Source organism: Oncorhynchus kisutch, linkage group LG8 (assembly GCF_002021735.2).
Source record: "Oncorhynchus kisutch isolate 150728-3 linkage group LG8, Okis_V2, whole genome shotgun sequence".
In the NCBI taxonomy this organism is placed as follows: domain Eukaryota; kingdom Metazoa; phylum Chordata; class Actinopteri; order Salmoniformes; family Salmonidae; genus Oncorhynchus; species Oncorhynchus kisutch.
In genome coordinates this window covers 2,781,124-2,799,086 of record NC_034181.2, presented here as the reverse complement: position 1 = coordinate 2,799,086, position 17,963 = coordinate 2,781,124, and positions in this window count along the sequence as shown.

Below are 17,963 nucleotides of genomic sequence, written 5' to 3'. Positions count from 1 at the left end.
GAGGAGGAGGAGCAGTGTGAGGAGGAGGAGCAGTGTGAGGAGGAGCAGTGTGAGGAGGAGGAGCAGTGTGAGGAGCAGTGTGAGGAGGAGGAGTGTGAGGAGGAGCAGTGTGAGGAGGAGCAGTGTGAGGAGGAGGAGCAGTGTGAGTAGGAGCAGTGTGAGGAGGAGGAGCAGTGTGAGGAGAAGGAGTGAGGAGGAGTTGGTGTGAGGAGGAGCAGTGTGAGGAGGAGGAGGAGGAGTGTGAGGAGGAGGAGCAGTGTGAGGAGGAGGAGCAGTGTGAGGAGGAGGAGCAGTGTGAGGAGGTGCAGTGTGAGGAGGAGGAGGAGGAGTGTGAGGAGGTGCAGTGTGAGGAGGAGGAGTGTGAGGAGGAGGAGCAGTGTGAGGAGGAGCAGGAGTGTGAGGAGGAGGAGCAGTGTGAGGAGGAGGAGGAGGAGGAGGAGTGTGAGGAGGAGGAGCAGTGTGAGGAGGAGGAGTGTGAGGAGGAGTGTGAGGAGGAGGAGCAGTGTGAGGAGGAGGAGCAGTGTGAGGAGGAGGAGCAGTGTGAAGAGGAGGAGCAATGTGAGGAGGAGGAGCAGTGTGAGGAGGAGGAGCAGTGTGAGGAGGAGGAGCAGTGTGAGGAGGAGCAGTGTGAGGAGGAGGAGCAGTGTGAGGAGGAGCAGTGTAAGGAGGAGCATTGTGAGGAGGAGGAGCAGTGTGAGGAGGAGGAGTTGGTGTGAGGAGGAGTTGGTGTGAGGAGGAGTTGGTGTGAGGAGGAGGAGGAGGAGGAGGAGGAGTGTGAGGAGGAGGAGCAGTGTGAGGAGGTGGATGAGTGTGAGGAGGAGGAGTGTGAGGAGGAGGAGTGTGCGGAGGAGCAGTGTGAGGAGGAGGAGCAGTGTGAGGAGGAGCAGTGTGAGGAGGAGGAGGAGTGTGAGGAGGAGGAGTGTGCGGAGGAGGAGGCAGGGTGAGGAGGAGGGAGCAGTGTGAGGAGGAGGAGCAGTGTGAGGAGGAGGCAGGAGTGTGAAGGAAGGAGGGCAGTGGGAGGAGGAGGAGGAGCAGTGTGTGAGGAGGAGGAGGAGTGTGAGGAGCAGTGTGAGGAGGAGCAGTGTGAGGAGGAGGAGTGTGAGGAGGAGGAGCAGTGTGAGGAGGAGGAGGAGCAGTGTGAGGAGGAGGAGGAGGAGTGTGTGAGGAGGAGGAGGAGCAGTGTGAGGAGGAGGAGGNGAGGAGGAGGAGGAGTGTGAGGAGGAGGAGCAGTGTGAGGAGGTGCAGTGTGAGGAGGAGGAGGAGTGTGAGGAGTGTGAGGAGGAGAAGTGTGAGGAGGAGGAGGAGTGTGAGGAGGAGTGTGAGGAGGAGGAGCAGTGTGAGGAGCAGGAGCAGTGTGAGGAGGTGCAGTGTGAGAGGTGCAGTGTGAGGAGGAGGAGGAGTGTGAGGAGGAGGAGCAGTGTGAGGGAGGTGCAGTGTGAGAGGGAGGGAGGAGGAGTGTGAGGAGTGTGAGGAGGAGGAGAAGTGTGAGGAGGAGGAGGAGTGTGAGGAGGAGGAGGAGTGTGAGGAGGAGGAGGAAGTGTGAGGAGGAGCAGCGTGAGGAGGAGGAGTGTGAGGAGTAGGAGTGTGAGGAGGAGCAGTGTGAGGAGGAAGAGCATTGTGAGGAGGAAGCAGTGTGAGGAGGAGAGCAGCGTGAGGAAGATGAGTGTGAGGAGTAGGAGGAGCAGCTGTGAGGAGGAGGAGGAGGAGTGTGAGGAGAGGAGGAGGAGCAGTGTGAGGAGGAGGAGGAGGAGTGTGAGGAGGAGGAGTGTGAGGAGGAGGAGGAGCAGTGTGAGGAGGAGGAGGAGGAGTGTGAGGAGGAGGAGGAGGAGTGTTGAGGAGGAGGAGGAGCAGTGTGAGGAGGAGGAGGAGGAGTGTGAGGAGGAGGAGCAGTGTGAGGAGGAGGAGCAGTGTGAGGAGGAGGAGGAGCAGTGTGAGGAGGAGGGGCATGTGAGGAGAGGAGGAGTGTGAGGAGGAGCAGTGTGAGGAGGAGGAGCAGTGTGAGGAGGAGGAGCAGTTGTGAGGAGGAGCAGGAGTGTGAGGAGGAGGAGCAGTGTGAGGAGGAGGAGGAGGAGTGTGAGGAGGAGGAGTGTGAGGAGGAGCAGTGTGTGAGGAGGAGCAGTGTGAGGAGGAGGAAGCAGTGTGAGGAGGAGGAGCAGCTGTGAGGAGGAGGAGCAGTGTGAGTAGGAGCAGCGTGAGGAGGATGAGTGAGGAGGAGTTGGTGTGAGGAGGAGTTAGTGTGAGGAGGAGGAGGAGGAGGAGGAGGAGGAGTGTGAGGAGGAGGAGCAGTGTGTGAGGAGCAGGAGCAGTGTGAGGAGGAGGAGCAGTGTGAGGAGGTGCAGTGTGAGGAGGTGCAGTGTGAGGAGGAGGAGGAGTGTGAGGAGGAGGAGCAGTGTGAGGAGGTGCAGTGTGAGGAGGAGGAGGAGTGTGAGGAGGAGGAGTGTGAGGAGGAGGAGGAGTGTGAGGAGGAGCAGTGTGAGGAGGAAGAGGAGTGTGAGGAGGAGCAGCGTGAGGAGGAGCAGCGTGAGGAGGAGGAGTGTGAGGAGTAGGAGTGTGAGGAGTGTGAGGAGGAGAAGTGTGAGGAGGAGGAGGAGTGTGAGGAGGAGTGTGAGGAGGAGGAGCAGTGTGAGGAGCAGGAGCAGTGTGAGGAGGTGCAGTGTGAGGAGGTGCAGTGTGAGGAGGAGGAGGAGTGTGAGGAGGAGGAGCAGTGTGAGGAGGTGCAGTGTGAGGAGGAGGAGGAGTGTGAGGAGTGTGAGGAGGAGGAGAAGTGTGAGGAGGAGGAGGAGTGTGAGGAGGAGCAGCGTGAGGAGGAGGAGTGTGAGGAGTAGGAGTGTGAGGAGGAGCAGTGTGAGGAGGAAGAGCATTGTGAGGAGGAGCAGTGTGAGGAGGAGCAGCGTGTGAGGAGGATGAGTGTGAGGAGTAGGAGTGTGAGGAGGAGGAGCAGTGTGAGGAGGAGGAGGAGCAGTGTGAGGAGGAGGAGGAGGAGTGTGAGGAGGAGGAGGAGTGTGAGGAGGAGGAGCAGTGTGAGGAGGAGGAGCAGTGTGAGGAGGAGGGGCATGTGTGAGGAGGAGGAGTGTGAGGAGGAGCAGTGTGAGGAGGAGGAGCAGTGTGAGGAGGAGGAGCAGTGTGAGGAGGAGCAGGAGTGTGAGGAGGAGGAGCAGTGTGAGGAGGAGGAGGAGGAGTGTGAGGAGGAGGAGTGTGAGGAGGAGCAGTGTGTGAGGAGGAGCAGTGTGAGGAGGAGGAGCAGTGTGAGGAGGAGGAGCAGTGTGAGGAGGAGGAGCAGTGTGAGTAGGAGCAGCGTGAGGAGGATGAGTGAGGAGGAGTTGGTGTGAGGAGGAGTTAGTGTGAGGAGGAGGAGGAGGAGGAGGAGGAGTGTGAGGAGGAGGAGCAGTGTGAGGAGCAGGAGCAGTGTGAGGAGGAGGAGCAGTGTGAGGAGGTGCAGTGTGAGGAGGTGCAGTGTGAGGAGGAGGAGGAGTGTGAGGAGGAGGAGCAGTGTGAGGAGGTGCAGTGTGAGGAGGAGGAGGAGTGTGAGGAGGAGGAGTGTGAGGAGGAGGAGGAGTGTGAGGAGGAGCAGTGTGAGGAGGAGGAGGAGTGTGAGGAGGAGCAGCGTGAGGAGGAGCAGCGTGAGGAGGAGGAGTGTGAGGAGTAGGAGTGTGAGGAGGAGCAGTGTGAGGAGGAAGAGCATTGTGAGGAGGAGCAGTGTGAGGAGGAGCAGCATGAGGAGGATGAGTGTGAGGAGTAGGAGTGTGAGGAGGAGCAGTTTGAGGAGGAGGAGCAGTGTGAGGAGGAGGAGCAGTGTGAGGAGGAGGAGCAGTGTGAGGAGGAGGAGTGTGAGGAGGAGCAGTGTGAGGAGGAGGAGGAGTGTGAGGAGGAGGAGCAGTGTGAGGAGGAGGAGCAGTGTGAGGAGGAGGAGTGTGAGGAGGAGCAGTGTGAGGAGGAGGAGGAGTGTGAGGAGGAGTGTGAGGAGGAGGTGTTGGGAGAATTTTTGTGGAGCAGTGTAACTATTTTGAATTGCAGACGGAGCTTTGTGGACTGAGTTTTGCTGCGTTGTTGAGGGCCAAATCTAATTGTCAGTTTTGCATTCCAGCTGCGGTGGAGCACTACCCAGCCCCGACCGAGCGGAGTGGAGCAGAGCAGGTGCCTACTAAAAACAATAGAGCAACCAGCAATCACCCTCATGCCCAGACCCAGTCAGCCCAGCTCAGAACAGCACTGCACTGCACTGCCAAAACCAGTTCAGATCACAACAGCCCAGCCCAACCAAGTTAGCACAGGCCCACCCCAACCCAGTTAGCACAAGCCCAGCCCGACCCAGTTAGCACAAGCCCAGCCCAACACAGTTAGCACAGGCCCAGCCCAACCCAGTTAGCACAGGCCCACCCCAACCCAGTTAGCACAAGCCCAGCCCAACCCAGTTAGCACAGGCCCAGCCCAACCCAGTTAGCACAGGCCCAGCCCAACCCAGTTAGCACAGGCCCAGCCCAACCCAGTTAGCACAAGCCCAGCCCAACACAGTTAGCACAGGCCCACCCCAACCCAGTTAGCACAAGCCCAGCCCAACCCAGTTAGCACAGGCCCAGCCCAACCCAGTTAGCACAGGCCTAGCCCAACCCAGTTAGCACAAGCCCAGCCCAACCCAGTTAGCACAGGCCCAGCCCAACCCAGTTAGCACAGGCCCAGCCCAACCCAGTTAGCACAGGCCCAGCCCAACCCAGTTAGCACAAGCCCAGCCCAACACAGTTAGCACAGGCCCACACCAACCCAGTTAGCACAAGCCCAGCCCAACCCAGTTAGCACAGGCCCAGCCCAACCCAGTTAGCACAGGCCCAGCCCAACCCAGTTAGCACAGGCCTAGCCCAACCCAGTTAGCACAAGCCCAGCCCAACCCAGTTAGCACAGGCCCAGCCCAACCCAGTTAGCACAGGCCCAGCCCAAGCTAAACTAAACCCAGCCAAGCATAACACAGCCTATCCCTGCCTCAGTATAGCCCAGCCCTGCCCAGCCATGCCTATAGCACTTCCTAGCCCCATCCTAACCTGCTTAGCCCAAGCCTAGCCCCAGCCTAGTCCCTGCTTCAGTATAGCCCAGCCCTGCCCAGCCATGCCTATAGCACCTCCTAGCCCCATCCTAACCTGCCTAGCCCCAGCCTAGCCCCAGCCTAGCCCAAGCCTTGCCCCAGCCTATCCCTGCCTCAGTATACCCCAACCCAGTTAGCACAGGCCCAGCCCAAGCAAAACTAAACCCAACCAAGCATAACACAGCCTATCCCTGCCTCAGTATAGCCCAGCCCTGCCCAGCCATGCCTATAGCACCTCCTAGCCCCATCCTAACCTGCCTAGTCCCACTTTAGCACAGCCTAGTCCCAGCCTAGTCCCAGCCTAGCAAAGCCTAGCCTCAGTCTAGCACAGCCTAGCCCCAGCCTAGCACAGCCTAGTCCCAGCCTAGTCCCAGCCTAGTCCCAGCCTAGCCTCAGCCTAGTCCCAGCCTAGCAAAGCCTAGCCTCAGTCTAGCACAGCCTAGCCCCAGCCTAGCACAGCCTAGTCCCAGCCTAGTCCCAGCCTAGTCCCAGCCTAGTCCCAGCCTAGTCCCAGCCTAGCACAGCCTAGTCCCAGCCTAGCCTCAGCTTAGCACAGCCTAGTCCCAGCCTAGCCTCAGCTTAGCACAGCCTATACCAAGCCTAGCACAGCCTAGTCCCAGACTAGCACAGCCAAATCCAGCCAGCCATGGCTGCCCATGTGGACACGTTCTCTCTGCTACGTGGGAACCTTCCAGAACATTAAACACATTAAACACACAGCAGCTAGTAGTTTGTTGTTCTCTCTGTCATACCATGACACATTGTGTTTGTTTATGTTTGGGAGTAATTTCGTTGACATGATACAATCTTTGTTTTGTCCGAATGTTTTTGATGTGTTTACAAAGCCTTTATCACTCAGGAATTATTCATTTTAGGGCACGAAAGTTAAAAAAAACGTGTTATTTTGTGAAAATATTAAAACAACTTTTTTTTAAATAATTTATTTCCCTGAGCCTATTTTTGCCATTAAAATGCTCAGTCTGATCGTGTGGGCGTGTTGATACGAATGTAAATATATTTACATAAACAGCCCTGATTGGCCGATAGGATCGTGTAGACTCTAGAGAGCCTACCCCACTTACCCCTTCAAAGTAGGAGGATACATATGCAAATATATATGACTGCTCATTGGTCAGAATAATCCGATCAGATGATGATGTCATACTGTGGGCCAAAAACCTCCCTTCCACCTGAACAGGCTGATATTACAGGCATTTTTCTTTCTTATCAAAAAGATTTATGGAAATGTTGTTTTTTATAGGAAAGCTTTCGACTGGAATGACCGTTTAAGAACAGTCCAAATGAAGTGATGAGAGATATTATATAGGTTTCATTTGTTTAAAAAAATATATATATACAAAAAAATGTTTTTGAAAATAATGCATTTTATGTTTCTTTGACTCTACGTCTCTCATTAGACCTGTATAATACGGACATTCTAATTTGTCCTTATTTGTTCTTTTTTGAACTGGGCTGTGCCACCGATTAAAACGCTGACGTAATTGTCATCTACAGTAAACCGTGTAAAGTGGTAGTAATGTGAGGTTGAGCATTCACTCCCACTGAAACCCTCTGCCAGGTCTTTATTAAAGGACCACAGCTGCCTTTCATCTCAGTGGAGGGGCCACGTTCTGGCTGGACCGTTCAGCCACGCCCAGTAACGCACAAACAATTACGTCTTCAAAGTGGTAGGTTCTGAAAGCTACAGCCATGTCCGATAACATCATCTACCTACTGCTATTGCAGGTTGTTTCTGAAGCTTTTGGAGCTTGTAGGATTTTTAAACACACACACTATACATTCTCAATTACTTTCAGTTCATTTAGTTAATTGAATAATCTTATAATCTAGGATCATAAACAAAATATGTTAGTTCAAAGAACTGGATATTTCCCAACAGGGTCTCTTCTCTGTAACCATCCTGTCTAGGCCTCGCCAGGTGCCAACTCGTCCAGGACTCCAGGTTTATCACCTACCACCACATCTCCAGGAATCCCCTCCAGTCAGAGCTGCTCCATAGTCATAGTGTAATGTAGAGTAGAGTAGTGTAGTGTAGAGTAGTGTAGAGTAGTGTAGAGTAGTGTAGTGTAGTGTAGTGTAGTGTAGAGTAGAGTAGAGTAGTGTAGGGTAGAGTAGAGTAGTGTAGTGTTGAGTAGTGTAGAGTAGAGTAGTGTAGTGTAGAGTAGTGTAGAGTAGTGTAGTGTAGTGTAGTGTAGAGTAGAGTAGAGTAGTGTAGTGTAGAGTAGTGTAGTGTAGAGTAGTGCAGTGTAGAGTAGTGTAGTGTAGAGTAGTGTAGTGTTGAGTAGTGGAGTAGAGTAGTGTAGAGTAGTGTAGAGTAGTGTAGTGTAGAGTAGAGTAGTGTAGTGTAGTGTAGAGTAGAGTAGTGTAGAGTAGTGTAGAGTAGTGTAGTGTAGAGTAGAGTAGTGTAGTGTAGTGCAGTGTAGAGTAGAGTAGAGTAGTGTAGTGTAGTGTAGTGTAGTGTAGAGTAGAGTAGAGTAGTGTAGTGCAGTGTAGAGTAGAGTAGTGTAGTGTAGAGTAGAGTAGTGTAGTGTTGAGTAGTGTAGAGTAGAGTAGTGTAGTGTAGAGTAGAGTAGTGTAGTGTAGAGTAGAGTAGTGTAGTGTAGAGTAGAGTAGTGTAGTGTAGTGTAGAGTAGAGTAGTGTAGTGTAGAGTAGAGTAGTGTAGTGTAGAGTAGAGTAGTGTAGTGTAGTGTAGAGTAGAGTAGTGTAGTGTAGTGTAGAGTAGAGTAGTGTAGTGTAGAGTAGAGTAGAGTAGAGTAGTGTAGTGTAGTGCAGTGTAGAGTAGAGTAGAGTAGTGTAGAGTAGTGTAGTGTAGAGTAGAGTAGAGTAGTGTAGTGTAGTGTAGAGTAGAGTAGTGTAGAGTAGAGTAGTGTAGTGTAGTGCAGTGTAGAGTAGAGTAGAGTAGTGTAGTGTAGAGTAGTGTAGTGTAGTGTAGAGTAGTGTAGTGTAGTGTAGTGTAGAGTAGTGTAGTGTAGAGTAGAGTAGTGTAGTGTAGTGCAGTGTAGAGTAGAGTAGAGTAGTGTAGAGTAGAGTAGAGTAGAGTAGTGTAGTGTAGTGCAGTGTAGAGTAGAGTAGTGTAGTGTAGAGTAGTGTAGTGTAGTGTAGAGTAGAGTAGTGTAGTGTAGAGTAGTGTAGTGTAGAGTAGAGTAGTGTAGTGTAGAGTAGAGTAGTGTAGTGTAGAGTAGTGTAGAGTAGTGTAGTGTTGAGTAGTGTAGTGTAGTGTAGTGTAGTGCAGAGTAGAGTAGAGTAGTGTAGTGTAGAGTAGTGTAGTGTAGAGTAGAGTAGAGTAGTGTAGTGTAGAGTAGAGTAGTGTAGTGTAGTGTAGAGTAGAGTAGTGTAGTGTAGTGTAGTGCAGAGTAGTGTAGTGTAGTGCAGAGTAGAGTAGAGTAGAGTAGAGTAGAGTAGTGCAGTGTAGAGTAGAGTAGAGTAGAGTAGAGTAGAGTAGTGTAGTGCAGTGCAGTGTAGTGTAGTGTAGTGTAGTGTAGAGTAGTGTAGTGTTGAGTAGTGTAGAGTAGTGTAGTGTAGTGTAGAGTAGTAGTGTTAGTGTAGAGTAGTGTAGAGTAGAGTAGAGTAGTGTAGTGTAGTGTAGAGTAGTGTAGTGTTGAGTAGTGTAGAGTAGTGTAGTGTAGTGTAGAGTAGTAGTGTTAGTGTAGAGTAGTGTAGAGTAGAGTAGAGTAGTGTAGTGTAGTGTAGAGTAGTGTAGTGTTGAGTAGTGTAGAGTAGTGTAGTGTAGTGTAGAGTAGTAGTGTTAGTGTAGAGTAGTGTAGTGTTAGTATAGTGTAGTATAGTGTATAGTGTGGTGCAGAGTCATGCAGTGTAGAGTAGTGTGTAGTGTAGAGTAGAGTAGTGTAATGTAGAGTAGAGTAGAGTAGAGTAGTGTAGAGTAGTGTGGTGCAGTGTAGAGTAGTGTGTAGTGTCGTGTAGTGTAGAGTAGTGTGGTGCAGAGTCGTGCAGTGTAGAGTAGTGTGTAGTGTAGAGTAGAGTAGAGTAGAGTAGAGTAGAGTAGAGTAGAGTAGAGTAGAGTAGTGTAGAGTAGTGTGGTGCAGTGTAGAGTAGTGTGTAGTGTTGTGTAGTGTAGTGTAGAGTAGAGTAGAGTAGAGTAGTGTAGAGTAGTGTGGTGCAGTGTAGAGTAGTGTGTAGTGTAGTGTAGAGTAGTGTAGAGTAGTGTAGAGTAGTGTAGTGTAGAGTAGTGTAGTGTAGAGTAGAGTAGTGTAGTGTAGTGTAGTGTAGAGTAGTGTAGTGTAGTGTAGTGTAGTGTAGACCTATAGATGTATTATGACTGCAGATAGACCTAGATACCTTGTGTGTTATGACATTGGGATACAGAGTTTAGATTTACTAACTCTGCTATGACTTTGCAATCAGTGTGTTTTGAGTGCAGCCAGTAGTGTCCTGTCCTGTCCAGTCGCATCCTGTCCTGTCCAGTCGCATCCTGTCCTGTCCAGTCGTGTCCTGTCCAGTCGTGTCCGGTCCAGTCCTGTCCTGTCCAGTCCTGTCCTGTCCTGTCCAGTCGTGTCCTGCCCTGTCCTGTCCTGTCCAGTCGTGTCCTGTCCAGTCGTGTCCTGTCCTGTCCTGCCCTGCCCTGCCCTGCCCTGCCCTGTCCTGTCCTGTCCTGCCATGCCCTATCCTGCCCTGCCCTATCCTATCCTGTCCTGTCCTGTCCTGTGTTAGTTCGAACCTAATAGTTTTTATTCCCTGTAGGAAAGGAAAGCCCAGATTGTTTCAACAGCATCCCAAATGGCACCCTACTCCCTCTATGGAGTGGAGTACTCTTCACCAGGTTCCACAAGGAGCCCAATAGGGACACCCATAGAGAGCCAAATAGGGAGACCCATAGAGAGCCTAATAGGGAGACCCATAAGGAGACCAATAGGGAGACCCATAGAGAGCCCAATAGGGAGACCCATAAGGAGACCCATAGAGAGCCAAATAGGGAGACCCATAAGGAGTCCAATAGAGAGCCAAATAGGGAGACCCATAAGGAGTCCAATAGGGAGACCAATAGGGAGACCAATAGGGAGACTAATAGGGAGACCCATAAGGAGACCAATACGGAGACCCATAAGGAGACCAATAGGGAGACCAATAGGGAGACCCATAAGGAGCCAAATAGGGAGACTAATAGGGAGCCCAATACGGAGACCCATAAGGAGACCAATAGGGAGACTAATAGAGAGACCCATAAGGAGACCCATAAGGAGCCCAATAGGGAGACCCATAAGGAGACCAATAGGGAGACCCATAAGGAGACCCATAAGGATCCCAATAGGGAGACCCATAAGGAGACCAATAGGGAGACTAATAGGGAGACCCATAAGGAGACCAACAGGGAGACTAATAGGGAGACCCATAAGGAGACCAATAGGGAGACCAATAGGGAGACCCATAAGGAGCCCAATAGGGAGACCCATAAAGAGACCAATAGGGAGACTAATAGGGAGACCTATAAGGAGACCAATAGGGAGACTAATAGGGAGACCTATAAGGAGACCCATAAGGATCCCAATAGGGGGACCCATAAGGAGACCAATAGGGAGACTAATAGGGAGACCCATAAGGAGACCAATAGGGAGACTAATAGGGAAACCCATAAGGAGCCCAATAGGGAGACCCATAAGGAGACCAATAGGGAGACCAATAGGGAGACCCATAAGGACACTAATAGGGAGATCAATAGGGAGACCCATAGGGAGACCCATAAGGAGCCCAACAGGGAGACCCATAAGGAGCCCAATAGGGAGACCCATAAGGAGACCAATAGGGAAACCCATAAGGAGCCCAATACGGAGACCCATAAGGAGACCAATAGGGAGACCAATAGGGAGACCCATAAGGAGACCCATAAGGAGACTAATAGGGAGACCAATAGGGAGACCAATAGGGAGACCTATAAGGAGACCCATAAGGAGACTAATAGGGAGACCAATAGGGAGACTAATAGGGAGACTAATAGGGAGACTAATAGGGAGACTAATAGGGAGACAAATAGGGAGACTAATAGGGAGACCCATAGGGAGACCCATAATGAGACCCATAGGGAGACTAATAGGGAGACTAATAGGGAGACCCATAGGGAGACTAATAGGGAGGCTAATAGGGAGACTAATAGGGAGACTAATAGGGAGATCCATAAGGAGTCTAATAGGGAGACTAATAGGAGACCCATAGGGAGACTAATAGGGAGACTAATAGGAGACCTGATGCCAGAAGGCTATTCTTCTCTACATTAGTTTATGAACCAGGAACCTGCTGTGGGAGGACCTGCTGCCCCCTTTTGAATGCTCCCTGCCCGTCTCCACTACAGAATTCTCCCTGCCCGTCTCCACTACAGAATTCTCCCTGCCCGTCTCCACTACGGAATGCTCCCTGCCCATCTCCACTTCTGAATGCTCCCTGCCCGTCTCCACTACAGAATGCTCCCTGCACATCTCCACTACAGAATGCTCCCTGCACATCTCCACTACAGAATGCTCCCTGCCCGTCTCCATGACAGAATGCTACCTACCCATCTCCCCTTCTGAATGCTCCCTGCACATCTCCACTACAGAATGCTCCCTGCCCATCTCCACTACAGAATGCTCCCTGCCCATCTCCCCTTCTGAATGCTCCCTGCCCGTCTCCACTATAGTATGCTCCCTGCCCATCTCCACTTCTGAATGCTCCCTGCCCATCTCCCCTTCTGAATGCTCCCTGCCCATCTCCCCTTCTGAATGCTCCCTGCCCGTCTCCACTATAGAATGCTCGCTGCCATATCCACTTCTGAATGCTCCCTGCCCGTCTCCACTATAGTATGCTCCCTGCCCATCTCCACTTCTGAATGCTCCCTGCCCGTCTCCACTTCTGAATGCTCCCTGCCCATCTCCACTTATGAATGCTCCCTGCCCATCTCCACTTCTGAATGCTCCCTGCCCATCTCCCCTTCTGAATGCTCCCTGCCCGTCTCCACTTCCGAATGCTCCCTGACCGTCTCCACTATAGAATGCTCCCTGCCCGTCTCCCCTTCTGAATGCTCCCTGCCCGTCTCCACTTCTGAATGCTCCCTGCCCATCTCCCCTTCTGAATGCTCCCTGCCCGTCTCCCCTTCTGAATGCTCCCTGCCCATCTCCCCTACAGAATGCTCCCTACCCATCTCCACTACAGAATGCTCCCTGTCCATCTCCACTACAGAATGCTGCCTGCCGTCTCCACTACAGAATGCTGCCTGCCGTCTCCACTACAGAATGCTGCCTGACGTCTCCACTACAGAATGCTCCCTGTCCGTCTCCACTACAGAATGCTCCCTGTCCGTCTCCACTACAGAATGCTCCCTGTCCGTCTCCACTACAGAATGCTCCCTGCCCTTCTCCACGACAGAATGCTGCCTGCCATCTCCACTTCTGAATGCTGCCTGCCGTCTCCACTATAGAATGCTCCCTGCCCATCTCCACTTCTGAATGCTCCCTGCCCATCTCCCATTCTGAATGCTCCCTACCCATCTCCACTTCTGAATGCTCCCTGCCCGTCTCCACTTCTGAATGCTCCCTGCCGTCTCCACTTCTGAATGCTCCCTACCTGTATCCACTTCTGAATGCTCCCTGTCCGTCTCCACTACAGAATGCTCCCTGTCCGTCTCCACTACAGAATGCTCCCTGTCCGTCTCCACTACAGAATGCTCCCTGTCCGTCTCCACTACAGAATGCTGCCTGCCGTCTCCACTACAGAATGCTGCCTGCCGTCTCCACTACAGAATGCTGCCTGACGTCTCCACTACAGAATGCTCCCTGTCCGTCTCCACTACAGAATGCTCCCTGTCCGTCTCCACTACAGAATGCTCCCTGTCCGTCTCCACTACAGAATGCTCCCTGCCCTTCTCCACGACAGAATGCTGCCTGCCATCTCCACTTCTGAATGCTGCCTGCCGTCTCCACTATAGAATGCTCCCTGCCCATCTCCACTTCTGAATGCTCCCTGCCCATCTCCCATTCTGAATGCTCCCTACCCATCTCCACTTCTGAATGCTCCCTGCCCGTCTCCACTTCTGAATGCTCCCTGCCGTCTCCACTTCTGAATGCTCCCTACCTGTATCCACTTCTGAATGCTCCCTGTCCGTCTCCACTACAGAATGCTCCCTGTCCGTCTCCACTACAGAATGCTCCCTGTCCGTCTCCACTACAGAATGCTCCCTGTCCGTCTCCACTACAGAATGCTCCCTGCCCTTCTCCACGACAGAATGCTGCCTGCCATCTCCACTTCTGAATGCTGCCTGCCGTCTCCACGTCAGAATGCTCCCTGCCCATCTCCACTTCTGAATGCTCCCTGCCCATCACCCCTTCTGAATGCTCCCTACCCATCTCCACTTCTGCATGCTCCCTGCCCATCTCCCCTTCTGAATGCTCCCTACCCATCTCCACTTCTGAATGCTCCCTGCCCGTCTCCACTTCTGAATGCTCCCTGCCGTCTCCACTTCTGAATGCTCCCTACCTGTCTCCACTTCTGAATGCTGCCTGCCATCTCCACATCAGAATGCTCCCTGCCCGTCTCCACTTCTGAATGCTCCCTGCCCATCTCCCCTTCTGAATGCTCCCTACCCATCTCCACTTCTGAATGCTCCCTACCCATCTCCACTTCTGAATGCTCCCTGCCCGTCTCCACTTCTGAATGCTCCCTGCCGTCTCCACTTCTGAATGCTCCCTACCTGTCTCCACTTCTGAATGCTCCCTGTCCGTCTCCACTACAGAATGCTCCCTGTCCGTCTCCACTACAGAATGCTCCCTGTCCGTCTCCACTACAGAATGCTCCCTGTCCGTCTCCACTACAGAATGCTCCCTGTCCGTCTCCACTACAGAATGCTCCCTGCCCTTCTCCACGACAGAATGCTCCCTGCCCATCTCCACTTCTGAATGCTCCCTGCCCATCTCCCCTTCTGAATGCTCCCTACCCATCTCCACTTCTGAATGCTCCCTGCCCGTCTCCACTTCTGCATGCTCCCTGCCCATCTCCCCTTCTGAATGCTCCCTACCCATCTCCACTTCTGAATGCTCCCTGCCCGTCTCCACTTCTGAATGCTCCCTGCCGTCTCCACTTCTGAATGCTCCCTACCTGTCTCCACTTCTGAATGCTGCCTGCCGTCTCCACTTCAGAATGCTCCCTGCCCATCTCCACTTCTGAATGCTCCCTGCCCATCTCCCCTTCTGAATGCTCCCTACCCATCTCCACTTCTGAATGCTCCCTGCCCGTCTCCACTTCTGAATGCTCCCTGCCCATCTCCCCTTCTGAATGCCCCCTACCCATCTCCCCTTCTGAATGCTCCCTGTCCGTCTACACTACTGAATGCTCCCTGTCCGTCTCCACTACAGAATGCTCCCTGCCCTTCTCCACTACAGAATGCTCCCTGTCCGTCTCCACTACAGAATGCTCCCTGCCCGTCTCCACGACAGAATGCTGCCTGCCATCTCCACTTCTGAATGCTGCCTGCCGTCTCCACTACAGAATGCTGCCTGCTGTCTCCACTACAGAATGCTGCCTGCCGTCTCCACTTCTGAATGTTCCCTGTCCGTCTCCACTACAGAATGCTGCCTGCCGTCTCCACTACAGAATGCTCCCTGCCGTCTCCACTACAGAATGCTCCCTGCCGTCTCCACTACAGAATGCTCCCTGCCGTCTCCACTACAGAATGCTCCCTGCCGTCTCCACTACAGATTGCTCCCTGCCCGTCTCCACTACAGCATGCTGCCTGCCGTCTCCACTTCTGAATGCTCCCTGCCCGTCTCCACTACAGAATGCTCCCTGCCGTCTCCACTACAGAATGCTCCCTGTCCTTCTCCACTACAGAATGCTCCCTGTCCATCTCCACTACAGCATGCTGCCTGCCGTCTCCACTTCTGAATGCTCCCTGCTCGTCTCCACTACAGAATGTCTCACAAACACAACGGTGTTGTCCGTTTTGCTCTATGACCCTCACAAGTTTCACTGGACTCGTCTGAAGTCTGTAACGCTGATGTGACAACCTCTGTCTGTAGCGTCCGAAACGTTTGAGCTACAAACTAATTTGACCCCACTATGGAAAGAGAAGACTCTTACGAACAGGATGTATGGGGGTAGATTTGTGCTAATAAAAGTAAGGGGTCAAATATGTGTAAAAAATATATATATATTTCCTGAGTTTTCCTATACACTATATATGCAAAATATGTGGACACCCCTTTAAATAAGTGGATTCGGCTATTTCAGCCACTCCCGTTGCTGACAGGTGTATAAAACCGAGCAGAGCCATGCAATCTCCATAGACAAACATTGGTAGTAGAATGGACCTTACTGAAGAGCTCAGTGACTTTCAACGTGGCACCGTCATAGGATTCCACCTTTCCAACAAGTCAGTTCATCAAATTTCTGCCCTGCTAGAGCTGCCCCCGGTCAACTGTAAGTGCTGTTATTGTGAAGTGGAAACGTTTAGGAGCAACAACGGCTCAGCCGTGAAGTGGTAGGCCACACAAGCTCACAGAACGGGACCTCCGAGTGCTGAAGTGCGTAGCGCGTAAAAATCGTCTGTCATCAGTTGCAACACTCACTATCGAGTTTCAAACTGTCTCTGTCAGCACAAGAACTGTTCGTTGGGAGCTTCATGAAATAGGTTACCATGGCCATTGGACTCTGGAGCAATGGAAATACGCTTTCTAAACTAATGAATCTTGCTTCACTATCTGGCAGTCCGAAGGACAAATCTGGGTTTGGCGGATGCCAAGAAAACACTACCTGTCCCAATGAATAGTGCCAACTGTAAAGTTTGGTGGTGGAAGGGCTGTAGTGTAGAGTAGTGTAGTAGTTCCAGTGAAGGGAAATCTTAATGCTACAGCATACAATTACTTTACAGACGATTATGTGCTTCCAACGTTGTGGCAACAGTTTGGGGAAGGCCCTTTCCTGTTTCAGCAGGACAAAGCCCCCATGCACAAATCGAGGTCCATACAGAAATAGTTTGTCGAGATCAGTGTGGAAGAACTTGACTGGCCTGCACAGAGCCCACATCAACCCCACCGAACACCTTAGGGATGAACTAGAACGCCGACTGCCAACCAGGCCTTATCGCCCAACATGCGTACCCGACCTCACTAATGCTCTTATGGCTGAATGGAAGCAAGTCCCCACAGCAATGTTCCAACATCTAGTGGAAAGCCTTCCCAGAAGAGTGGAGGTTGTTATAGCAGCAATGTTCCTACATCTAGTGGAAAGCCTTCCCAGAAGAGTGGAGCTTGTTATAGCAGCAATGTTCCAACATCTAGTGGAAAGCCTTCCCAGAAGAGTGGAGGCTGTTATAGCAGCAATGTTCCAACATCTAGTGGAAAGCCTTCCCAGAAGAGTGGAGGCTGTTATAGCAGCAATGTTCCAACATCTAGTGGAAAGCCTTCCCAGAAGAGTGGAGCTTGTTATAGCAGCAATGTTCCAACATCTAGTGGAAAGCCTTCCCAGAAGAGTGGAGGCTGTTATAGCAGCAATGTTCCAACATCTAGTGGAAAGCCTTCCCAGAAGAGTGGAGGTTGTTATAGCAGCAATGTTCCTACATCTAGTGGAAAGCCTTCCCAGAAGAGTGGAGCTTGTTATAGCAGCAATGTTCCAACATCTAGTGGAAAGCCTTCCCAGAAGAGTGGAGGCTGTTATAGCAGCAATGTTCCAACATCTAGTGGAAAGCCTTCCCAGAAGAGTGGAGCTTGTTATAGCAGCAATGTTCCAACATCTAGTGGAAAGCCTTCCCAGAAGAGTGGAGGCTGTTATAGCAGCAATGTTCCAACATCTAGTGGAAAGCCTTCCCAGAAGAGTGGAGGTTGTTATAGCAGCAATGTTCCTACATCTAGTGGAAAGCCTTCCCAGAAGAGTGGAGCTTGTTATAGCAGCAATGTTCCAACATCTAGTGGAAAGCCTTCCCAGAAGAGTGGAGGCTGTTATAGCAGCAATGTTCCAACATCTAGTGGAAAGCCTTCCCAGAAGAGTGGAGGCTGTTATAGCAGCAATGTTCCAACATCTAGTGGAAAGCCTTCCCAGAAGAGTGGAGGCTGTTATAGCAGCAATGTTCCAACATCTAGTGGAAAGCCTTCCCAGAAGAGTGGAGGCTGTTATAGCAGCAATGTTCCAACATCTAGTGGAAAGCCTTCCCAGAAGAGTGGAGGCTGTTATAGCAGCAATGTTCCAACATCTAGTGGAAAGCCTTCCCAGAAGAGTGGAGGCTGTTATAGCAGCAATGTTCCAACATCTAGTGGAAAGCCTTCCCAGAAGAGTGGAGGCTGTTATAGCAGCAATGTTCCAACATCTAGTGGAAAGCCTTCCCAGGAGAGTGGAGGCTGTTATAGCAGCAATGTTCCAACATCTAGTGGAAAGCCTTCCCAGAAGAGTGGAGGCTGTTATAGCAGCAATGTTCCAACATCTAGTGGAAAGCCTTCCCAGAAGAGTGGAGGCTGTTATAGCAGCAATGTTCCAACATCTAGTGGAAAGCCTTCCCAGAAGAGTGGAGGCTGTTATAGCAGCAATGTACTGTATATAAATGTAACCTTTATTTAACTAGGCAAGTCAGTTAAGAACAAATTCTTATTTACAATGACGGCCAAAGCCTAAAGACGCTGGGCCGATTGTGCACCACCCTATGGGACTCCCAATCACGGCCGGATGTGACATAGCCTGGATTCGAACCAGGGACTGTAGTGATGCCTCTAGCACTGAGATGCAGATGCCTTAGATCCGCTGTGCCACTCGGGATCCCAAAAACAAAGGAGGGACCATGTCCATATGAATGAGATGTTGGAGGAACAGGTGTCCACTCACTGTAGCTCTAGATTAAACTCAGAGATTTTGATGGAGATTCCATATTAATGCCCATGATTTAGGAATGAGATGTTGAATGAG